Raw genomic sequence first — 22,551 nt, 5'->3', positions numbered from 1 at the left:
CATGTATTTATTATAAGCCTTGGAAGCTCCAGCTTCCGTCAGTTGTAGCCACTGGTGCATTTGACAAAACTTTATTCTTCTGCTTCTTGCAGCAGATGGGGAAGCCAGGAGCTGATGAGCCACCAACACCCTTTCCCCATCCTGCAATACATGCAATGCAAGATGCAGTATTGCAGCAGACAATCACTCAGATCCATCTGTCTCTCCTTTCACTGATGAATTTACCCAGTGAAGACCTAAGAAAGCCCCCAGTATGGCTTTCTACTTCTGAACTGAGACATCAAAATATTCAGGGCAAAGTTTCTTCTCAGCCAAAACCATAATATGCTGCATGGTTCAGGAGGAAAGAAACATCCATCATCAAGTAGCTCAGATGATGGAAAACCATGCAAACCATTTCCTTCAGAGTATATTGCAGAAAGCTCTGCCTGCATTTGTACCTGTCCTGGTATTGCACATGGCCAGGCTAGAAGTTTTACATCCATTAATGACAACACAAATAAGGCGTGAAATCCACTGAAACACCTGGCTCCAGCTCTGGAGGTTCTGGGGAATGTCCCAAATTCCCCAGTAAGTGCCTTTACCAGTTTGGAAAAAAACCCTTACATTCCTAACAAACCTAGAGAAATTCTCTGATCTCCAACCTCTGTACCAAGACAGGGGCTCAATTGGATGAGAACTCAGTGAGTGACGGGATTGTCTATTCCAGCATACCACCAAAATCCTTCCCCTTGAGGATCCATGCAGTTTCAGGCCAGGCAGATCTGCCAGAACTTCCCTCTGTCAAAACCTCTTCAAGGTGCACACACTAATTTAATCCCTTCTCTTGAGCAATGGTTTCATTAACTACACCCAAAATGATAGTTTTTACTACAGGTTCAGCCTTGTCAGATACTAAACACCTCTTCCTTGCCTGATGACCATCAAGTGATAGCCCTGAAGGCCAAAATCCCATCCCCACCTTGTGGCAAGGTGCACAGGAAGCCCAGAATGAACCAGCCCTACTTCACTTACAGCCACTTACAGGTCAGTCAGGTTTCACTTGCAGGAAAACTGTATCAAAGCAAAATTTCCCATCAATAGGGCACAACCCTATAGTCAAGAATCAATAGATCAGCTCCCCTTCTTGTTAGGATACCAGCTCAGTGCCACAGAACGAAACACTTCCTTTAAACTCATCGACTCCAACTCCTCTGCTGACAAACATCTGCACACACACCAGTAAGAGGAATAGTAATTATTTCCCCAGAGAAAAACAATTTTGCTATAAATTTCAGAAGCAGCTTGATTTAACAAATTAAGCTAAGAGCTAAGGACGCTAAATGCAGTTAACTCCTTTGAAGCTAGTGGAATCAGAAATTACTTGCAACATTCCTTTAAACACTTCCACTTTTGAAAGGATGAGTATGGAGCTCTTTGACAAAACTCCTGGCTTGGGTTTTCAGAGGGTCAAGAAACTAAAACTGACTCTAGAGAAACATCTTTCCAACTAATAAATCACAAGCGCATTTCTCTTCCTAACATTTCTTAGAATTTCCTGCATGAATTTTTAATTGATAGAACTAGAATAGAAAATATCAACAGAAGCATCCCGTTCAGAGCATTTGAACTTTTATATTCATCATTCAAACTTTGGGGGTTTTCCACATATTGAATTACATTTTTCACTTCCTATTACTTGGCATGGGGAGTTTCTTGCTGTTTTATAACTACCTTATGAAAGACAACAAACTGCTGAAAAAGGGCAAAAGGTACAGTTTTCCTTAAGGAAAACAGCAGGAGTGTCCTGCTATCATACAACCTGGACATTACAACTGTTCAAGGCTTTCTGTGCAGCTGAGGGCTTCTGCTCAAATGTCTTTCTTTTCCCTTTTTTTGGTGACATAGGGAGGAACATATAAAACTCTTGAAAGATTCTTTCCTCTGTGAATTGTTCCTTCTCCCTCTGCTGTGATAAATGCCATCTCAGAGATGGTGACACACATAAACTACGAGGATTTATAGCACATTTCCAACACTAATATTAAACACATCCTTTAAACTTCTTCTTTGGAAAGACTTCGATTTTTTTTCCTCTTTTAGTATCATTTAATAGCTGTTAAGTCACCTTCAAAGAATTTGCAAAACCTTTGAAGTACAACGCAAAAAATAGACTTCAACATCTTCCCAACAGTTGCAGGTAATATGCAGTAAGTTTTGAAGGCACACAGAAATGGAGCCAATGCCAAGTTACCACCTCCCATTCCACAGCCCTAATCCTGCCAATGCCAGTTTTGCAAACACACTTTTGTTCCATTCTCTTACACTGCAGAGGCATTGGGGATTAATGACACAGATTGCTAGTTTGGAGTTTTGGGTTTTTTTTCCCTTTTTGGATAACTTACATATATTTTATTTTTAGAGAGGAAATTCTTCTCCAATTACTTTGCAGCAGAGCTTGGGTTTGTGACTTCTTGCTCTCCCTCCATGAAGACAAGGGATAATTCTGCTGCCTAATTTCTTACTTCAGATCTCATTTGGCCAGTAAGAAGGATGATTACTGCCTACCTGTCTTAGATTTTTCTGTTCTGTTACCACATGTCCATGGATTGCCAAGAATAAACCTTTAGGAAAGGCTTAGGAAATTTTTAGAACAAAGATTTCCAATTTTAACTCACTCCAAACTCCCTTAAAATGCATGTGGCCAAGGGATGCTATTGCCCAACCACATGAAAACAAAGATTTCTAGCATATGAAAAAAATAATTATCTGTACTTTAAAAGTTCAGAGTGCAGAAGTTCTGCATAATTAAAACATTTTCTGAATCTTGCTAGTGGCTCAAAGGTTAAGTACCTTTATTTGCTAGAACAGACCACATCATTGAGAGGAAGCAAGTGAGTTTATTCTTTGAAAGGCCATGAAAAAAAACCAAAAGACCACCACAAGTTTATTTGTACTTGCAGATCCTTTCAGGTGTAAAGAACCAGCAAGATAATAAATTGTTTTTGCCAAAAACAGGAAGTTTAGCAGAGATGCAAAAGGACAGTTAAACTTTGGCTAGGCAGCCCAAACCCCTGCATTCTACTTTGAGAGTATTTCCAAAATAAAAAAAATTAATTAAAAAAAAAAAAAAGGAAAAAAGAAACAGAAGTGGCTCAAATCCATAGAAAGCTAAAGGAACAGCAAAGGCATCTGGCAGTGGTAACTTGTTGCCAGATTTGTGGTTGTCTTGTGTTGGCTTCCAGTCTGGTTTGCCAGTTTGCAGTAACTTCCATCAAGCGCAGCTGAAACCCACATTTATAAATCCTCAAATGCTGTCAAAGCTGGATAAGTCTCAAGTAGTCCTGTCTATTTTTTTTATCTGATCAAGACAAAAGGAATAAATAAATAAACAAACACCATTCATAATATTCTGGTGTATAAAGGGAAATGACAGAATTTTCAGTCTCAGGACTAAGTCCCCGCCAGGTTTTTCCATGTAGAACTCAACAGGGCAACGCAACACTCCCCACTGTCCCTTTACTGTCACCCCTACCCCATCACCAGGCCACCAGCAGGACCTTCTGGCAGGAGAAGTCATCTTTCAGCACAAAAGCAACTCAAAGAAATGTGTGAAATATGGTCTTTTTAAAAAATGTAAATGTTCAAAACAGATCCATCCATCACACAACTAGAAATTAGCACAGACTCCAGCCCTTCAGAGGGATTTTGAACGGCTTGTAGGACACAATCACCAGCTATAGCCTGTGAACACAGCCAGGCTTACAGTAGCCTCAGCACTGTCCTCTGTTTGTTGCTATAGTGGCACTTTCTGGCCCACTTCTGGTCTGGATGGATTGGCTCCCTCCTTCCCCTCCTTACCCAGGGCCAAGTGGAGTTCGGGGGCTGCCACAGGGCAGGGTTTGCTCCTAGGATGCCACTCAAGCATTGCTGACTTCTTGTGGGAGGTAAAGACTGCATGGATATGAGCTGTACCATGATATTTGCTCATGGAACGGAGAACAAACACACAACACAAATCTAGCAAAGGATGCAAAGGGTCCCTCTCAGTTCAACACTCATATGAATGCATTCATGTGAGAAAGGGAATCTTAAATACATTAAGTTTGTTTCTTGGGGTAGAACTTCCAATGATTAATCTGAGACCTTCCTCTCCCAAAATGCTGGGGGTTTTTTCCACCCTCTTTTTTTCCTTCTTTCTTCCCTCCCTCCCTACTCACATGAATTGTGAAATGCAAATCCTCAAGGCACCTATCACAAAGCACCACTGAATCCTTTGGGCCAACCAAAAGATAAATATAATCAACAGCATAAATATTATTGCCTGAACCACACAACCCTGAAATTCAATGATCATGGACTAATCTTTTTTTTTATAAAATCTATAACTATTGTTATGCAGTCTTAACACCCATCTTACCAACAAGAGATCATCTTCCCTATACTTGTATTTTTTATTTTAATTCCTGAATCATGAGCTCATAACAAAGTCCAAAAATAGGGCGTGCAAGAACGTGAGCTCAAACCTTCAAACTTTTTCCTCAGTACAATTACTTGCCTAATTCAATTGCAGAACCCCTCACACCTGCAGGAGCACAGTCAAGACAAAGGCTGGTACATTGTGAAGACAGAATATGCAGAAAGCTGAAATAGAAAGGTCCTGAGAACTTTTAATAACTACCTACCAAAGATAACAAAAAGGAGAGGGGGAAAAAAACATACCAGCAAACCCTTACTTTTGTTTTACAGTGTTCACTATGGGATTCTTAAAAAATCAAGCTTTTAGAAGAACTTCAGTCAGAACCCTGCTAGTCTCAGTCCCTCTGGAAACCTAGACCACGTATTTAATATTAAGCCCTCCCAGCCTCTGCTCTTTAATAGTTGCAACAGTGATGGTATCAACAACACCCACACCTTACAACACAGCACTTTTCATCTGCTGGAAACAAAACACTTCCCAAAGGAGGCAAAGCATTATGATTCCTTGTTTAGAAACAGAAATTCAGCTATTGAGAAGTGAAACCACTTACCCAGGACCATTCAGCTGGAACAGCAGCAGAGCCAGGTGAAGAAGCCAGAGCCCCTGTGCAGATGTCCAGGGTAAGCCTTTGACACTCAGCACCCCACCTCCAACTTCAGCAGAGCAGGTAATGTTATACTCTCCTCTCTCACACATCTAGACTCAGCTTTAGGTACAATCTGGAAGCACTTCAAAAGCTGTGGATTAAAAAGCCCTGTGTAAATGCAAAGTGTGATTATAATTCAACCAATATTGGAAAAATTACAGCAGTTTATATTTGTTTTTCTGTATTTGTGGAATTTATGTTGCTTCAACACTTGAACAGCTTTTGATAATGACACCATCTGTTAATTCTCACCCCTCACTAAATTAGAACAAGTGGTGGAATTGTTAGACTGCAGTTTTACAGATCCCAGCTTATCAAACAAACCTGAACCCAGGGTCTGTGAGAGGCATTACAAACTACAGGAGGCAGCAACCAGTCAGGTACAATTCCCAGGCCAATCAAAAGAAAAGAATAGGACAATCAGGAACAGCACACCTCTCAGCAACTCCTCTGGAGCAGTTTTTTGTTGAGTTGTGTTGCATTTCCCAGTGCTGCCGGGTAAACAGCATTTACTCCAAGGCTGCTCAGAGTGGTGGGGCAGCAGTGGGTGGGGTATTCCTGCTAGGATCTGAGATCATTGCCAAGTGGAATGGACACCTGGGTTCAAGTTAAACACTCTCCAATTGCAACAAGTGGGCAGAGCTTTGAGTGGCTCTGTTAAATTCACGTTGCTAGATCAGTGTCCAAACTGGTGTGAATTGCTAATGTAATTTACACATTCTTTACCTGCAGAAATACCAGCTGCAAAGCATGAGGAGGAGCACAGACCTTGGTAATACACTTCAGAATAAAAGTGAAGTTGATAATCAACTTTTTTGGCTACTCTCCCACCCCCCCCCCCCCCATTTTCCCTACATATTCATGTCCTTCTCTCTGCACTGAGAAATGCTCTTCCTCTATTTTCAGGTTATATGAGAATCTGTTTAATACACTTGTACCTGCAAAAGGTCAGATTATGTTACATGCAGATCAAACAGTGAAAATACACATCTCCTGGTCTCTAGACTACTTTTTGCATATGTTGTTAAACACCCTTTAGTTCTTCTATGAACCTTTTAGTTCTCTCTTTCTGAACTTATGTCAATAATTGCATTCTTTTCTTAGATAGTGAACCAAATCCCTAGTAGTTGTAACCTTCTATTTCACAAAGACTTTTAGTAAAGGGATGGACTTTTACTAAAGACACAAGCGTGATACCTCACTACACAAGGAACAGGGAATTTACACATTCTATTTATGAAAGTTCGGGACGCAGCAATGGAAACCTCAGACCTTGCTATTCCTGATAATGCAGGAGTAAGGCACAACTGAAGTTACACTTGTCTAGGAAGAGCCTTGGTGGTGTCCCTCAAATAAGGCACATTTGGTTTTCAGCACCATGGTAATACTTAATTACATCACACACCCAGGAATGAAACGTTTCCCACCTCCATGAGCACAATTCCCTGCAACCTTTAGTGGGCTTCTAAGAAAGCTGCCCAGAGAAGTTGTGGATGCCCCATCTCTGGAACTGTTCAAGGCCAGAGCTTGTTTGGAGCTCTGAGCAACCTGCTCTAGAGAAAGGGGTCAATCTATGAGACCACACTGAAAATGAACTTTCTGGCAGTCCCAAGAATGGCAGGTAAAGAACCTCAGCCCAAAAGGTGTTGATGCTGCTATGATGGGGTGAAAAAGATGTCCAAGGTGCAAAGTCTGCCTGACAAAAACTCTTGGTCCTCAATTCCAATGGTTGTGGGAGCAATATTGGGAGCACATAATAATCAGCTCACAGAGGACACCAAGGGACTTAATTTAGCTTGTTGCTGTCATTAGGGGTAATTATTCCTAGAAAATAAGAAGAATGAAACATTTTCTGGGCATTACAGGCACACGGTTGACATCACTATGAGCCAATCCAGATCCCTGAGTTCAGACCAGCTTTCTAAAACCCTTTATGTCATTGTTTTACAAAAGGTGTTTGATACCACTGCTGCCTTCTCAGATGTGATCTCATCCTTGACCCCGAGTGGCAGTTTTAGGAATAGCTTCCTCAGGTTTACTTTTATCAGATCATAAAGTACATCATATTCCCTTGCCTATGAGATGTGCTAAGGCTTGTATCATTTGTAACTGGAAATCCTATAAAGCTGCCTGACATTTTTTGTCCACGAAAAATTGAAGTCAAAGTTGGAATGGATGAAAAAGTAGCTTCCAATATTAAAAAAAGTGCTTGTTTGGTAGAGAAAACTATAATCTGGTGCACTTTTCCAGGAATACAGTAAGAACTAAAATTTTTGTAATGACAGCAGGGCTGTATCCCTTCTTGGAGTAATAAACACAAGGTCCTTGACTGACTTGCTCTGCCAATGTTGGAAATAGATGATATATTATATATTAAACACATTCCGTTTTTCTACAGAGAAAGCAGAGTGGTGCACAAATATCCTGCATCACATCTTACAGCGTCCTGTCAGGACTCATGGAGTAATCCTTTATTTTGCAGATCTGCAGACTAAGTACGAGGGATTAAAAGGCTTGCCCAAAGTCTCCAAGCAGGGCAGCTGCCCAGTCGCATTTTCATGGCGGAAGATAAGCACCACGCCAGCAAACAGCGTGACTCCAAACAAGCAGCCAGGTTGGAGGATGTCAGCAAGAGGGGCCAAAGAGGCTCGAGTCACAGCTGGCATGGTCAGCATGTAAGTTGAGGGGGCAGAGAATAAGCTGGAGCTAAATATACTCCAAGTCCTTGTAGACTCGGTGCTGGCAGTGGGCCAGGCTGCAGCAGTAATGGCTGGGGTAGGTTTAAAGTGCTCTCCCCTGCCAGCTAGTCAGCCCTGCCTTAAATTAACCCAGCTGACTTTAGACTGAAACAGATGATGGTTCCTCATAAACTCAATTACACCAGCTCAGCCATGAGTGGAGAAGGCTCCAGATGAAATGTGGTGCTTTTCCAATATCTTGAATCTCCACTGCCTTCCCTGCAGTAACTGTTGACAGTGCCTTAAATTCTTTAAATCCATCTGAAAGACAAAACTTCAGGTTAAGCAACATCACTTTCAGGGGCCTCTGCCTCAGGTTGCTGTATAGATAATGAAAGGAGGTTTCTGAGACCATTTCTCCACTGGATGTCAACGTGTAACAATGAATTCACACAAGATGTTCCTGTGGATTTCTTTGCCGGTAGGGTCATCCATTTCCACAGACTCCTTTTACTACACTCTCTGATCTTTCCAAGTGCAAGAAACCACAATACTGCTTTACTGGAGACTTGTTCAACTCCTGATATAAAATCATGCTCATATATACCCTTAACAATCCCACTTCAATCCAACCATTTACTTCCTATATTAGTTAGGGTAAGATAAAACCTGGGGTCTGTAAAAGCATGTATGTTTGCACAGATATAAATATAGTTTGACTGCTAAACTTACATGGTGAGCTTACATTTTCTGTAATAAAATATTTAAGTGGTTTCAACTCCACAGTTGGATTTTTATAACTCTGAAATAGCAAAAGACATCAGTGCAGGACAGCATCCACTGGACACAATCAGACCCGAATAAGTAATAAAATGAGTATCTTCATTATGGGCTGACAAGCACCAATACAGATTTTCCCAGAGAGAAATAACCTAAATACTAGCACTTCCTGCCACCACAAACCAAGCTCAAATCTTCATGTTAAGATGAATTTCTAATGCCTAGCATTTAAATATCAGAAAAGTCTGATAAAGAATTGTCTGAAGCTGAGCCAAAGCAGAATAAATGGCAGGACTATAGTAACACAGAAACTTGTGGAGGTTTGGGAGAGCAGTTTATCATTTCTCTGGAATTTAGTAAAAGCTAAATTTTGTGACACCTAATTTTTTTTCTGTGCTTCTTCAGAAATTAGGCTCTCCTGAAAAATCACCTTTCAAGATGGTTTATCATAGCCAGGGCTGGACTAGTGGCAGGAGTTGCTTGAGCTGAGTCCTGGTAGTTCAAGTAGAAGCTCTCCCACTTGTCATCACAGAATATATGACCTTATTACTCCTCCCTCAGTTCTGGCACTGATTGTTGATGCTGTTTGCAGCCAGTGAAGTTTCCTCAGTGCTCTCTGCTGCCATCTCTCCCAGGCCCTTCTGCTTCTGTTTTCCAATTACAGCAAAAAATATGTGAATCCAATTTTCTGCCAACACCTAGATGAACCAACTCCAGAAAATAACATGGAAGATAGCAAAGCAGGAAGATTTGCATTAGAGTTATACTACTAGCTAAGAATACATTGAAAATTGCAGGAATTTATCTGTATATCAATGACACAATGCCACTTCCTACTGTAGGACCTGAACAAATTAGCTACCAAAGTCCAGCCCTCAACAGCTCAGATTTATCTCAGATTTTACAGGCAGTGAGAATGAGTCAGTGACAGGACCAGGCCATGATTGTGAAGAAAGACTCAGTAGAAGCAGTAGACCCAGATCTGCTGGCTCACTTCCCGGGACATTTGACTTTCCACAAGCTTCCTGTTATCCAGGGGTATTGCAGAGAGCTGGAGAGCTTGACTGTGTTGGGCAGTTTTTCCACTGGCATTGAGAGGGTCACCAGGCAGGACTGGAGAGATGTCAGGGCTGCAGCCGGCTCTCCTCTGGCTCAGCAGCCCCTCTGTCAGAGCACGAGCTCTCCCCTTGCTCTCTCGCAGCCCTACCCAAAAGGCATTGTCTGGAAGCAATTAGAGATTTTAAATTTTTTTTCTTTTTTTTTCCATCGTTGCCTGACAACTTCAGCAGACACACATGCAGCCATCCCCCTACGCTTCTAAAGAACTTTGCTTACTGTTAACTATTTAAATGTTGAAAGTATTAAAGCTAATTGAACTCACTGCTCAGAGAACCAAGTCTGAGGTCAGCTGTCATAGACGGCAACACTATTGTGGTAAAAGAACTTCGGGGTAGTTTAGAAATCTTTAGAAAAGCATTCATGCCTGTCCACATACTTGTCAGTCCTACCTGTCACTGCTAATGTTAGGGGCTGTTTTAGGGTAGGGAAACAGATGGAGCTGCTTTGGGGAACTCCTCCAGGAACTGCCGTAGTTAGTGCTGAAAGTGATGACAGGAGATGATACTCAGCTGGCCAAATTTTAAGCACCTTGCTTCAGGTGCTTAACGTGGCAGAGCCTTAATGGTCCAGTGAGGGGCAGAGGGATGGCAGTGGAAGGGGAGAATAAAAGATAGATAGTCTCTTCCACAGAGCAATTCAGAGTCATGTTTAAATACTCTAATTGCCTTCCAGAGCAACTGATTGTCTCCTTGTCAACTTCATTGGAAACCTGGAGAAATCCTCCTGTATATGTAGATATTGTGAATATGCTCTTAGTATCATACTGAAAAAGAGTCTCAGATGGTAAATGAGAAAAATTCTTTTGACTTCAAAGGTGATGTTAATGTTTACTTTCATGCTGCTGAGGATTCAGACCCATATTTTTAAAATGCTAATGCTCCTTGGCCCCTGTGTGAACAATTTTATTCTGACTGCCATATTTTTTCTGTGTGTGAGATAAAAGGAAAGGAAGAAGTAACTGGTGGCTGCTCATGGTACAGCAGCAACAGAGGACTTGTCCCTAAAGGGATCCCTGCCTGCTGTAAATCCAGAGCAAGGGACACACATCAGGATCAGACCTGTAGAGCAAAGATGATCATAACATTGTGAGATCATCTTCTACGTGCACAAACAGACTGTCTTCTATAACCCTGAACTGGTGACTTTGGGGGTACAAAATCTTTTGTTCCTACCTGGAAAAAGCAACCTGCTAGAAATAAACAGAAGGTTATGCTGATTTTATAGAAGGCTGGGTTGTCTTTAAGGAATGCTGAGGAACGTGAACATTCCACATATCCAGACAATCTTTCCCATCAAAGACTGAAAGGAAGAAAAAAAAAAAGACAAAAATTAACACGCCAAGTAAGGCTCAATTCTTTCTCATCTGCCAGGTCTAAGGCCTTCTGTTTTGTAGGAGAAAAGGAAGTCTCTTGGAAGCTTGTTTCTGGAAGGCTATAAGGAGCCTGTTGGAGAGGTCATGGGACCAGAAGCAGGCAAGATCTAAAGCATAGCTGCAGTTATGGTTTGTCTACGTTGTCTTGTCATTAATTCTCTAGCCAGTCTTCTGGGGGATAACAGGAAACATCCAGATGGCAAATTCCATGCTGTAGACACATTCACATCCTTTCACATCTGTGACTGTAGCCTTGCAAAGAACAACATTTGAGATTACACCACACTTTGAACCACAGGCAAGAGGCTTAGATCCCCAGCAGCACAGAGAATGATCCTAAACGACTCAGTCTTAGTTACTCCACAACCAGTCCAACTTTGTAATCTCTACAAAACAATTAATTACTATCAAAAGAATATGAACAGCCCAAAGCAGCTGCAGGGCTCTTCTGGGGCAAAGCAAGGGGTTTGCATTTGTCTTCCACTTATATCAGAATGGGAACAACCTGATGACCTAAGAAATGGAGTCATTTTTAATACCTGCTCTTTCCTCCCAGTACCTGGAGGGGTAGAGTCCTGCATGCCTCATCTCACTGGTTATCATTATTATGTCATCCAGATCAATCATTTCAAGCTCATTGGGTTGTAAATACAGCTTTGATCATTCGTTACACTTTGTTAGTATTTATCAGAGCCAGGGCTCTGTTAATCCAAAACAGCAGCCCTCAAACAGCAAGGAAACCTGGGCTCCAAGAGCACTTACTGCAAGTTGGAGGGGTGGTGTTGGGTTTTGTTTGTTTTCTAAATTATTCACTTCTAAAAATTTCCCAACTGCTGCAGGGTTAAGCTCTGCAAGGCAGAGGAAACCTTTCCTCTCTCATGGCAGGCACAGCAAGAGCGAATCACAGAGCCCTCGCCTGTTGCTGTGAGCCCATTCTGCTCCGGAGTATGGAAACAGGCACGGGGGAGGGAGGGAGGATTCCTCTGCGGGCAAAACCTCTGTTATGTCGGGATGTGTAAGGCTGCTGGGGCTGATCCACAGCGCGCTGCAGTCACCAAAGCCGAGAGGCCTAACTCGCGAGGTGCTCCAGAGCAGGGCTCTCACGGGCTCGGGCTCCCTGCAAGCACCAGCGCAGCTGATACCGCGCTTGGGACAAAGCAAAAGCGCCTCTTCTCACGGCGAGCCCGGGAAGCGCACGGAGGGCTGGGCTCCGAATGGTCTCCTCAGCGATGACAAGCTCAAATTCTTTAGCACCATCTAGCTAACGCAGAGGTAACCCGCACCGCCGCTCCTGCCCGCCCCGGCTCCCGCTGAGGGAAGGAGGGAGCGCATCCCGCGCATCCCGCTCATCCAGCGCATCCCGCGCATCCCGCGCATCCAGAGTATCCCGCGCATCCCGCGCATCCAGCCCATCCAGCCCATCCAGCGCATCCAGCGCATCCAGCGCAGAGCCGGGAGCGGCTCCGCGCAGCCAGGCGGAGGGCGGACCGACTCCTTTCTGATAAAAAACATAAAAATGATATAAATGGCCGCCGGAAGGACAAGCGCAAATTTCATAAAACAAATTAAATGGTACCTTGTCCAACAATCTGAATAAAATGTGAGAGCAGGACATGGATGAGAATGCTTTATTTGCTGCAATGTCAGAGAGAAAACGGATGAGAAAAATGCTGTGGAAGCAAAACTGAGTGCAGAAAACTTAACAAAGGGCCACAAAGTAAGTGGAAGAGTGCCTAGAAAACTTCGAGAGGATAATCTGATAGTCAAACAAATCTTGAAAAATTTCACACACTACTTGCTGAAGTGTTCCTGTAGATATAAAAACAATACAGTATGGTGAACAATTCAGAAGAGCACAGTGTTTCAAAGTGAAAGATTTGGAATTTTCCTTTTTGAAAGCAAATTCTTCCTCAATATTTTATAATGCTGTATTATTATACAAAATAATTATATAAAATTATATAGATTATATAAAATTATATACAATGAGTATATACAATTATATTATTATATGAAATGTAAAAACAAATCTCCAAAAATGAGTTACTAATATGCATTGTAATTTTATAAAAGGAACATTTCCAAGTCCCTTTTTTTCCCATCTGGTGGAAAAATTTGAAAATGATGGACAATGCATTTCTGAATGAAGCCAAAGATTTAAAAACTCAAAGAAAGTTTTTTTCCCCTAAGAGTTTCACAAAAATTTTCCAGAACTTCTTTTTTCTCCCTTATAATTCTGATGAGAAGTCAATTAAGCTGATATTGGAACTGTCTGCAAGATAAAGCACTGTCTTTAAAGAACTATTTGTCTCAGAAACACCCCCAAAGAATTGCTAGTAAAGTATGTATTTACCTAAATTATTATTTCACATAAGACTAGATGATTTTCAGAAAAGAATATATCTTCAACTTTCATGGCTTTATCAAGGAAAAAACAATTTAAATACACAAAAAGAGGAAGCATTTGGATTTAGTACTGCCCCAATAATCTATTTATATTTAGGCCTTCAGAAAAATCCAACTGAGCTTTATTTTTACAACCAACTAAACCAATATTTTAATTTTTGATCTCTACTTTTGACCTAAGTTATTTTAAACCACTTGCTAGGCATTCTTAAGCTTCCTCCCACAATGTGTTTATCTTTTTTTGGTTGGTTGGGGCTTTATTCTTTAAAGAAACATCCTAAAACGCTCACAGAGCATGTTTCTGCAAGGAAGACCATGAGCCAAGTGATGCCTTTTTTTTTTTTTAAGCACTTGTACCCTATTTTTACACTATAAAGACCCAAATTCAAGGGGTTAGGCTAACTTGTGGGCCTTGTTAAAAACAAAGTTTGTGTGGACAGCCTTCCATGCACACGTGTGCTCCGAATATGTTCCTGGGCCTTGGTCACTGTTCATGAGCTTCACATGTCCCACCAGAGCAGGCTGACAGAGCGTCCTCACTCCTGATAGAACAGACATCACCCTACAGGGGCTGGTCACACACACCATGCTCCTCAGAAAGGAGAGGCCCAAAGCAGGTCCAGATTTTGGGAATGGAACTCATGTGGGGACAGAAGGACACAGAACTGCAGTGGAGCACAACCTCTTCCATAGCAATAGGGGGAACTTCTGCCAAGCCGTGTTACACCCAGCAACACGAGATGTAAAGTGGTCAAAAAGTGGAGGAAAAGGAAGCTGCTGGAAGTCTGATGAAATTAATACCCACGCTGCTGAGATGTGGAGTTGCTGGTGCCAAGGAAATGGGAGCCAACACTCCCACGGGTCCTCCAAGCCACCCAGCATGTGGCCAGCTCAGCCAGCATGGCAGCACTGCCAAGGCTTTGGAAACAGCCTGTGTTTGGTTGGATCTGCTTACCTAAGGAGAGAATCCAGAGATGAGCTTTTGTTTGCTTTCCTTTTTTCACTTGCCTGCGTTACTGGGTTTTTTATAATTGGGCTTGTACAAAATATTCTGTCAAGATGCATGTGGTGGAGTTGCCTCTGAGACTCCGAGCACACGCTAGTCCCACGCCCTCTCACGCCCTGTAATAAGCTTTTTATTCTACTGTAATTAACAGCCAGGAACCAGCCACTCTGCTTAAAATCACAAACAGCCCTGCACTTACTATTTTGTGCTGCTTTTGCGTTACCTGCTAATAACCCCTTCCCCTCCCTGAACTGCTTTCATATATTCACTGCCTGTCCAGTCACTACATGCTGAATTTGAACTCCCTAATTGCTTAGTTAAGTATTTTTTACTTATATGCTGTATATTTCGTACCATAAGATTGATTCTATGCCTGTGAAATCAAGGAATACTTTCTGTAAACCATACATACATATTCTGGGGAGATGGACCACTGGGGTAAATACAAACTCTTAGTCATATCCTCAGGTTGTTCCTGAATGTTTTGCAGGTCCTCTTATTTCATACTTCTAAATTTTATAGCAATATTTTGTCATGCAATGCCAGCATATGCAATTTTATTCCTCCAGAAGACAGGTGATTTCCAGTGGTCCCAAATAAGCAAGACGCTTATATGTTCCCTACTTGTATATGAAATTATGACTCTCAGCTTCATTGAAGAATTAATGAAAACAAGGTAAAATTAGGAATTTTAACCTGGTTCATGTAGACCATTTACAATATTTAATGGGGTTTATCATCAAATATAGGGGGCACATAGGACACCCTTGCTCAAATTTATGTCAGCTTAAACAGAAAAGATGTTCAACAGCAATGGTTCTGGTTACTAATAATTATTGGCAATTTTAAAGGATAAAAAATGTAGTGTTCACACAGGAATAGGATCCAAACCCCTCCTGCAGTTTGTGGACTTCCCATTTAATATGACAGGCATTAGATCAGGCTGATTATATCGACTGACGTGGGGACAGAAACCGACTCCTTTGGCTTCATAAAAGCAAATGTCTTTTTATCGAAATAATTATTATTATCATTGAAACAAAATGTATATTTTCTCAGCTTTTTATTTACAGTGTAAAGTGCTTTCCACAGTAAATCAACAAATATGAGTATTCATGTCACCAATAGCTGATGATTAAAAATAATTACTTTAATGGTAGCTGGCCTGGTGCCAAACATGATTAGCTTTTGCATTTCAAGCATGATAGCAGATAATTTACATCTCCTTTCACACCAATACCAAACTACTCCTAATGGATTCTATTTTAGTTTTTATGAATTAATAGAAATTTAGTGTCCAATTCACTATGTTATAGACACCATTTGCTTTCAAAACCAAAGAATTGTTTCAAAAAAGGGCAGAAAGGAACCGAACCACAGGATAGGAAGCCAATAAAGTTGGCTTCCCTGCTGACAGCGTCCTTGCCTGTGCCCTTAGAGCTGTCAGAGGCAGAGTGAGAAGAAAACTTTTTCCAACAGGCCAGAAAACCTTGTCAAGGGGGAAAATCCAAAGAAGTACTCAGACTGTCTCTAGGAGGACAGTTGCAAATTGATGCCCTTCTCTCCTAAAGACCAAAGAAGACCTCCCACCCACCCCAGTGGATAGGATTTTGCTCTCGGGACAGTGAAGGAAATTGGACATTTGCCTTTTGAAAACATCGCAAGCTGCTCAAGGACCTGATGGGTCAAACCAGAAAATATATTTACATTCTTCTACAGGACTTTTAAAACTAGTTGCCTTTTACCTACCCTTTAGACCTGAGAACAGAGCCCTGAGCATATCCTGTGGAGATAAACACTGACTTACACTCGCAGGATGGCCCTCACCCACCTCAGTTCAGGCTCAGGGTGTCAAAAGCACCCAAACGCTCTTTTTAGGAGGAAAAGTAAGAGCAAAGAAGTTCCACCTCCATCTGATTTGGAAGTTTGTTCTCATAGGAAATGTGGAAATCCAAAACACAGAGAGAAGACAGTGGGAAGGTCAAAAGGACAACCTTAGCTTTCAAATATGGGCTTATTGCTTCTTGGCTGGAAAGACGCATACAGGAACACCAAAGCAAAAATTATCAGGGGTATGGGGGCTCACTGGGCATACGAAGCAGGAATGACAGGTAAGATAACATATTCCATATAGAAGATAATAACCTTTCATTAAGACAATAACCTTCAGCAGGCTGGACGAGGATGGTTTAAACTACCACAAAGAGTAGACCACCTTGGTGATTTGGTTTCCCTTTATTTTCAGACTTCCATCTCCAACGGGCTCAGCAAAGCTCCAGGCTTTGCCTGACTTCCACCAAGACCAGGGTCTGAAAACTGTAACTATTTTGGCAGCTACAGGAAGCTGGGACCACCGTTTTCAAAGAAAAAATTTGGTGACAGAATCCAAAAACCACATAGCTATAAGGAAGCAAAGAGATGCACCTTCCCTTCACCAGCCTATCCCACCTCCCTCAATTCTACAGGAGAAAATTTCTGATGCCTGTGATTCCCTTACACTGCTCAGAGCTGCAATAATGAACCCAGCCCAAGCTAATGTATTTCACAGGACCTGTAAACATCCATTGTCTTTTGCTGGTCACTGATTAAAAGAAAATACATTAGTCAGGTTTAAGCCTTCACCCTTCAGCCTACTGCTGGCACAGCACATAAACACTTCTTGTGAAACCCTTGTAATTTACATTTCAATGGACCACAGCCCTCATCTACACTGGCATTAAAATGTCCAGCAGTGGCAGCCTCAAACATGCAGAATGGATGTTGTGCCAGCATCCCCTCTGCTTCTGCTCTTTTATAGATTCCTATAGGGGCTGACAGGAAACCAGAGCTTCACATCACATCAATGCTTGGTTTCTGTGGAGAGTCTCAGCTCCAGCAGCAATTAATGCTGCTGGTAAAGCTGTTTTTTACTGGACAACCAGTGCAATTTTCCCACAAAGGTCACTCACATCAGCTCCCAGAGGTTACAGAGCAAATCTACCTGGAGGAGAGAAGGTGCAGGGAAGAGCAGACAAAACTGGTGAGCTCTCCTAGTTGGAGCAAATTTGGAACTGCTTACTTAGAGATAAAATTCAGTATCACAACAGGAAATCCCAAGGCCTGTTCCTGTCCCCTAGGCTAATTGCTGTTGGTCTGGCAGTGCACCCCTGTTGCTGAGCCATCCCTTCTCACTAGAAAGAGCTCCCAACACCTCCCCCCTCCTTTTGCCTTGGCAGAAATCCGAGTGTATCCTCCGCACTCGGATCTAAAGTAAACCGCCATGTCATCGCCAGCAGAAAAACACACAAATACCCTCCCACCTTCGGAAAGCAGCAAAACATTAAGCTTTATGGGTACAACAACTAATATAAAAAAAAAGCCTGACTATTTAATGCAATGTTGTGGTTGAGAATTTAACCACACAAAAGGCAGAAAATTCAAACGTACAATTCCCACAGAAACCATAACTTGGCCACGTTTCACATACACACGTCAAGGCAGAAACTTTAACAGCGCATTCCCCCATCTGAATTATTGCATTTGCAGAAGAGGTACAGCTCTCCTCCTCCTCCTCCCTTTGCTTTTTTCACCTCATTTTTTTCTCATATATGAATCCCCAGTGGCAACATTTATGAAAAATTAGGGAAAGGGGACTCCAGTGGGGAGGAAGGGGGAGGGAAGCATGACTTTGGGTAAACACACATGCACTGGACAAGGTTGGAAAGCAGACCTTAGTCTCCAAACTGCTTCCAGCTTCAGCTGGTTTGTGTCCAGGCCCCTGGGTTTAAGTTCTTTTCTGGGGCAATTGCTGAAGTCTGCACCATAACTTAGCCTGATCACGCAGCACCAAACCCTGGACACAATGTCCTGAGACTTGACCCTGGAGGGTGCTGCCCCACAGAAAACCTGCAGAATCTCAGCTCCTTTCTTAGCTCTTCAATATGAATTTCAATTTGCTATGAATTTCAATTTTTAAATCCACTTTGGCCAACACTCCTGTTTCCAAAGACACTGTCACATAGGGATATGAGGTGATTTTAACTCACCCCTTAGTGCAAACAAGCCCCATTACAAGGGCAGGCTGAATGAGATCAGCTTTTGCACTAGTCTGGAGCAAGGACTTAAGTCACAGCCCTGGATCTACAGTTGATTACCTTCACCCCTCTACCACTACAGATGAAACAATGCCAATACTGCACAAACCCCACCAATTCCAAGTCTCTCTGCCCAGCTTTTAGACTAGTAACCACTCGTATTGTATATGTAGGCAGCAAACCTTCCTCCATCTGCCAACCCTGCTGCTTAATCCCTTCCTACCTGCTCCAGAGAAGGAAGTACAGCAAGCAATATGCTTTTTTCTTCCTCAGTTTCCATCCCCAAGTTTGTAGTCGACTTTGCTTGAGTATCTTTACTCATATAAGCAAATAGTCATTTGTACCCAGAGGGAAGATGTGGTTCTAGCCATTGATCTGGGATGCCTTCCTCACTTGGCCCCAGGCAGTCACAGAGGCCAGTATGGAATATGTTATCCTTAATATGCTGTGCTGCATCCTTTCTGGCTCTGAGGAGCCTGTCCTAAGTGGCCCAAGCAGTTGGAAATCTGAATTTCTTGGCACTAGTGAATTTCAGCTTGTAGAGAGGAGAAAAATGAGGTAACTTGCCTATTCATTTGACAACAATTAAGAACATAAAACTAGATGAGCCATTCTGAGTCACTGATGGCCCATCCAACCCAGTATCTCGCTTTCCCCCGCGGGGAGCGCTGGGTGCTTCAGAAGCAAATATAAGCAGCATGGCAATTACAGTGATCCCTCCTCTGGTATAACCTCTCAGATTCCAGCAATCAGCAGTTTGGGGACTTCCCGAGCCAGAGGTTGCATCTGGACCATCATGTTTAATAGTTCCCAGTAGACTTCTCCTCCATGAATTCGTCTAATCCCTTCTTGAACCCATTTATACCATTGGCTTCTTACAACATCCTGTGACAAGGAGTTTCACACTACAATTGCACACTGAGGGTGTTGGGGAAGGGGGGGGAGGAAGACTTCCTTTTCATTGATTTCAACTTGCTGACTAATTATTTCAGGGAGTGCCCTCCAGATCCAGTAGTACGAACAGCAGTAAATCCATTGCTTGGGAACTTGCTTCCCACCATTCAGACCATTATCAGGTTAATCCAAGCTTCACTTTTATGGGCTAATCAGTATCTCATACAGTCTATTTACTGTCTCTCATAACAATGTAATTCCACATATTCGCCACCTTTCTCAGTGCTTTTGTTTTCACTGTAACCCTTCTGATACAAGAAATTTTTCTTTGATAAAGGATGGCCCTGATAACTAACATGAGTATATTTACCAGAAGAGTTTTTAAACCAAATTATTTACCCTGAAAATGCAGACACAGTTATAGAAAAAGAAAAGAGAATGTTAATTTTGTACTTTGCTGGCTTCATTGACTTCAATTCAGCAACTGAACTTTACTCACATTTATGTTTAACCTTCTCTCAGCCACACAAGATATCTCCTGAGCTCCTAGATGCACCTATATAAAATAATACAATCATATTACAGCTTAATGATATATTATTTTTTCAATAATTACTATAATTGAATTATGTAATAACTCACAATTATATAGTGAAATGCTATGATGATATAAGCATAACACACATATATATATTTAACTTTTTATACTATGCATACACTCCTGTTCTACATAACACATAAACAATACAAGTTATAACTAAACAGAACTTTCTTTCACTCATTTAATTAATTCATTCCCTAATTTAAGGGGATGAGTCTTAAATTAGTTAGGGGTTTACTGACATATATCCCTTTCAGGATCAGGATGCAGGTTAGAGGGGAAAAAGTCCCATAACACCACCCACACCAGCCTTGCACTCTGCTTCTCTTGTGGCTCCTTTTGCCTTTTCCTTTCTCACTGTACTTCTGCTCCTCTTTGACCTGACTTCTGCTGTCCCTCAGATAAAGAAAGATTTCACTCTGTCAGGCATGATCCCATCTTTTGCAAGGCTTCTGTGACTACAAGCAAAACACAGACTAAGACATAATTCCTTTGGAGAGGAGAAAAACCCAGCAGACCTGAGTGTGTCAGGTCTCAGGACAGAGAGTGTAGCAGCCAGTATGCAAAAAACCAGCTTCTGTCTCAGGTGGTGACTATTCCCTCCTCCTCTTTCCCCCTTCGCATGCATTTGCTTGGTCCCGAGAGAAGCCTTGAACATCGATGTAGCAACTCTAGACTCTCTCAACTGTGCTTGTTTTTCTCCCCCCAAAAAACATTAATCTTACTTATTTAAGGTGATTTTATGATAATTTAAAGCTAAAATGGAATTTATAAAAATTTCTTGTAGTGAAAAGGAAAGAAAATCATATTAAATTGAAAGTAATACTTTATATTTACTACAGCTAATGCTTTAAGATCCCTTTTGCCCCATCCAGATTTTTAACAAATTTTAACAAATATAAATAAAAGTATGCCATGAAGCCAAAATCAGATACTTCTTTTGGTAAAGAAGACAAGGAGTAATCTTGGCCAACAGAAGTTTTGAGAACCAGTTACTACCTGCCAGTAATTAAAGATATACTTAACCAAATACCACATTAAATGACAACCCCATACACCCATGTTACCATGGACATACCTTCATGAAAGTGTAGAAATAAACATTTAAGAACAATTAAATCTTAGTCAGATGCCTAGATATAAAGAAATGTGATTTGCTTTGCTGTTGCCATGGAAAACATCTGACCAAAAGTTAGGGAGTCTGATGCCTGGTGAGGTTTCTGAGGCTTGTCTTTACTCTTTCAATTTGTTGGTTTGTTACTCCTTTCTTTGGGACAGATACATACACATAGACCTCTCTAAATATATTGATGTGTGTGTATCAAATAGAAACATCCATTCTGCATGAAAAGATTTTATGAGGGCTATTTAATGTCTGCACATCATAAAGAAGACTAAAAGGCAGTCTGCATACACACTGTATCACTCTTACTGCACCTAAGAGTCACTCACAGGGTATCAGACCAGGGAGAGGTGAAAAGGGAAAACTCCACTTGGTGAAAGGTAAAAGCACAGAGGAAAAAATCTGTGCCAGGCAGCAAAGAACTTCTTTGCTGGCACCTGGCCCCTCACTGTCCCCTCACAAACCAAGCAAAGCAGTGCTAAGCACATTATTAATCTGTGCCAAATACAAAAGTCAGCTTGTGTTCCTGCATGGGCTGCAAGATCTGGAGATCCACAGGAAGAAATTCTGCCTGCTTTGCTCTGGGAGGGAAAACACTCCACAGAGAGGGTGCTGGGCAATGGAACAGCACTACCTTGTCATGTGGGTTTTTTTAAAAAGGATTGCAAGCAAAACCTCAACACCTCTGTGGGGAGTTTTCCTGCTGGACCAGAAACACCTGCACATTTTAGAATCATAGAGTCATTAAGGTCAGAAAAGACTTTAGGATCATCAAGTCCAACCATCAACCCAGCACCATTACCATGTTCACCACTAAACCGTGTCTTCAGACTCCATATTCACATGTTTTTAAGAACTTCCAAGGATGGTGACTCCACCACTTCCCTGAGCAGTGTGTCCCAATGCTTTAACACCCTTTCCATGGCTTGTATGTTCAGCTTATGGGCATTTCAACTTGCATGGACGCATCAAACTGACAGACTGTGGAAGGCAGCCTGTCCCATATCCCACGTCTTGGAGGGACTTCCAGTAACCACCACACACACCATGGTCCTTTCTGGCAGGACTGGCCACACATCCATCCTCCCTGGCACAGGTTTGTCTAGCCTGTTCCTCAGGATGCCCAGTAGCAGACACGTACTGGGCTCCCCAGGCAACCCAGTCCAGGGTTCCACCAAACTGCATCATTAAGTGGGTCCTTCCTAGTGTCTGGCACCATCTTCTGTCACAGAGAAGGGGGCAGGGAAGAAAAATGAAGAGAAAACAGTCTATCCAGCCTCCATTAGCAGAAATGTTCTTCAGTGTCTTCTTGGTTGACCTTGTCTACTCAGACATACTGAGAGATGATAATAATAATAATAATTAGCACTTACATAGCACTTAATCCTCAAAGC

General features: G+C 41.9%; 1 protein-coding gene across 1 annotated transcript in view; it reads right to left on the bottom strand.

The window, feature by feature from the left end:
* Positions 1-22,551, bottom strand: part of MEIS1 (Meis homeobox 1) — a 243,921-nt gene that overhangs the window by 199,889 nt on the left and 21,481 nt on the right. Inside the window, exon 2 of the transcript XR_012579446.1 lies at positions 5,010-5,196. The gene's annotated coding sequence lies outside the window, so the exon portion shown is untranslated. The remainder of the gene's footprint in view (positions 1-5,009; positions 5,197-22,551) is intronic.

This window comes from Zonotrichia albicollis, chromosome 3 (genome assembly GCF_047830755.1).
Source record: "Zonotrichia albicollis isolate bZonAlb1 chromosome 3, bZonAlb1.hap1, whole genome shotgun sequence".
NCBI classification, from domain to species: Eukaryota; Metazoa; Chordata; class Aves; order Passeriformes; family Passerellidae; genus Zonotrichia; species Zonotrichia albicollis.
The sequence above is the reverse complement of the archived record's forward strand: the minus strand, read 5'-3'. Positions and strand labels throughout refer to the sequence as shown.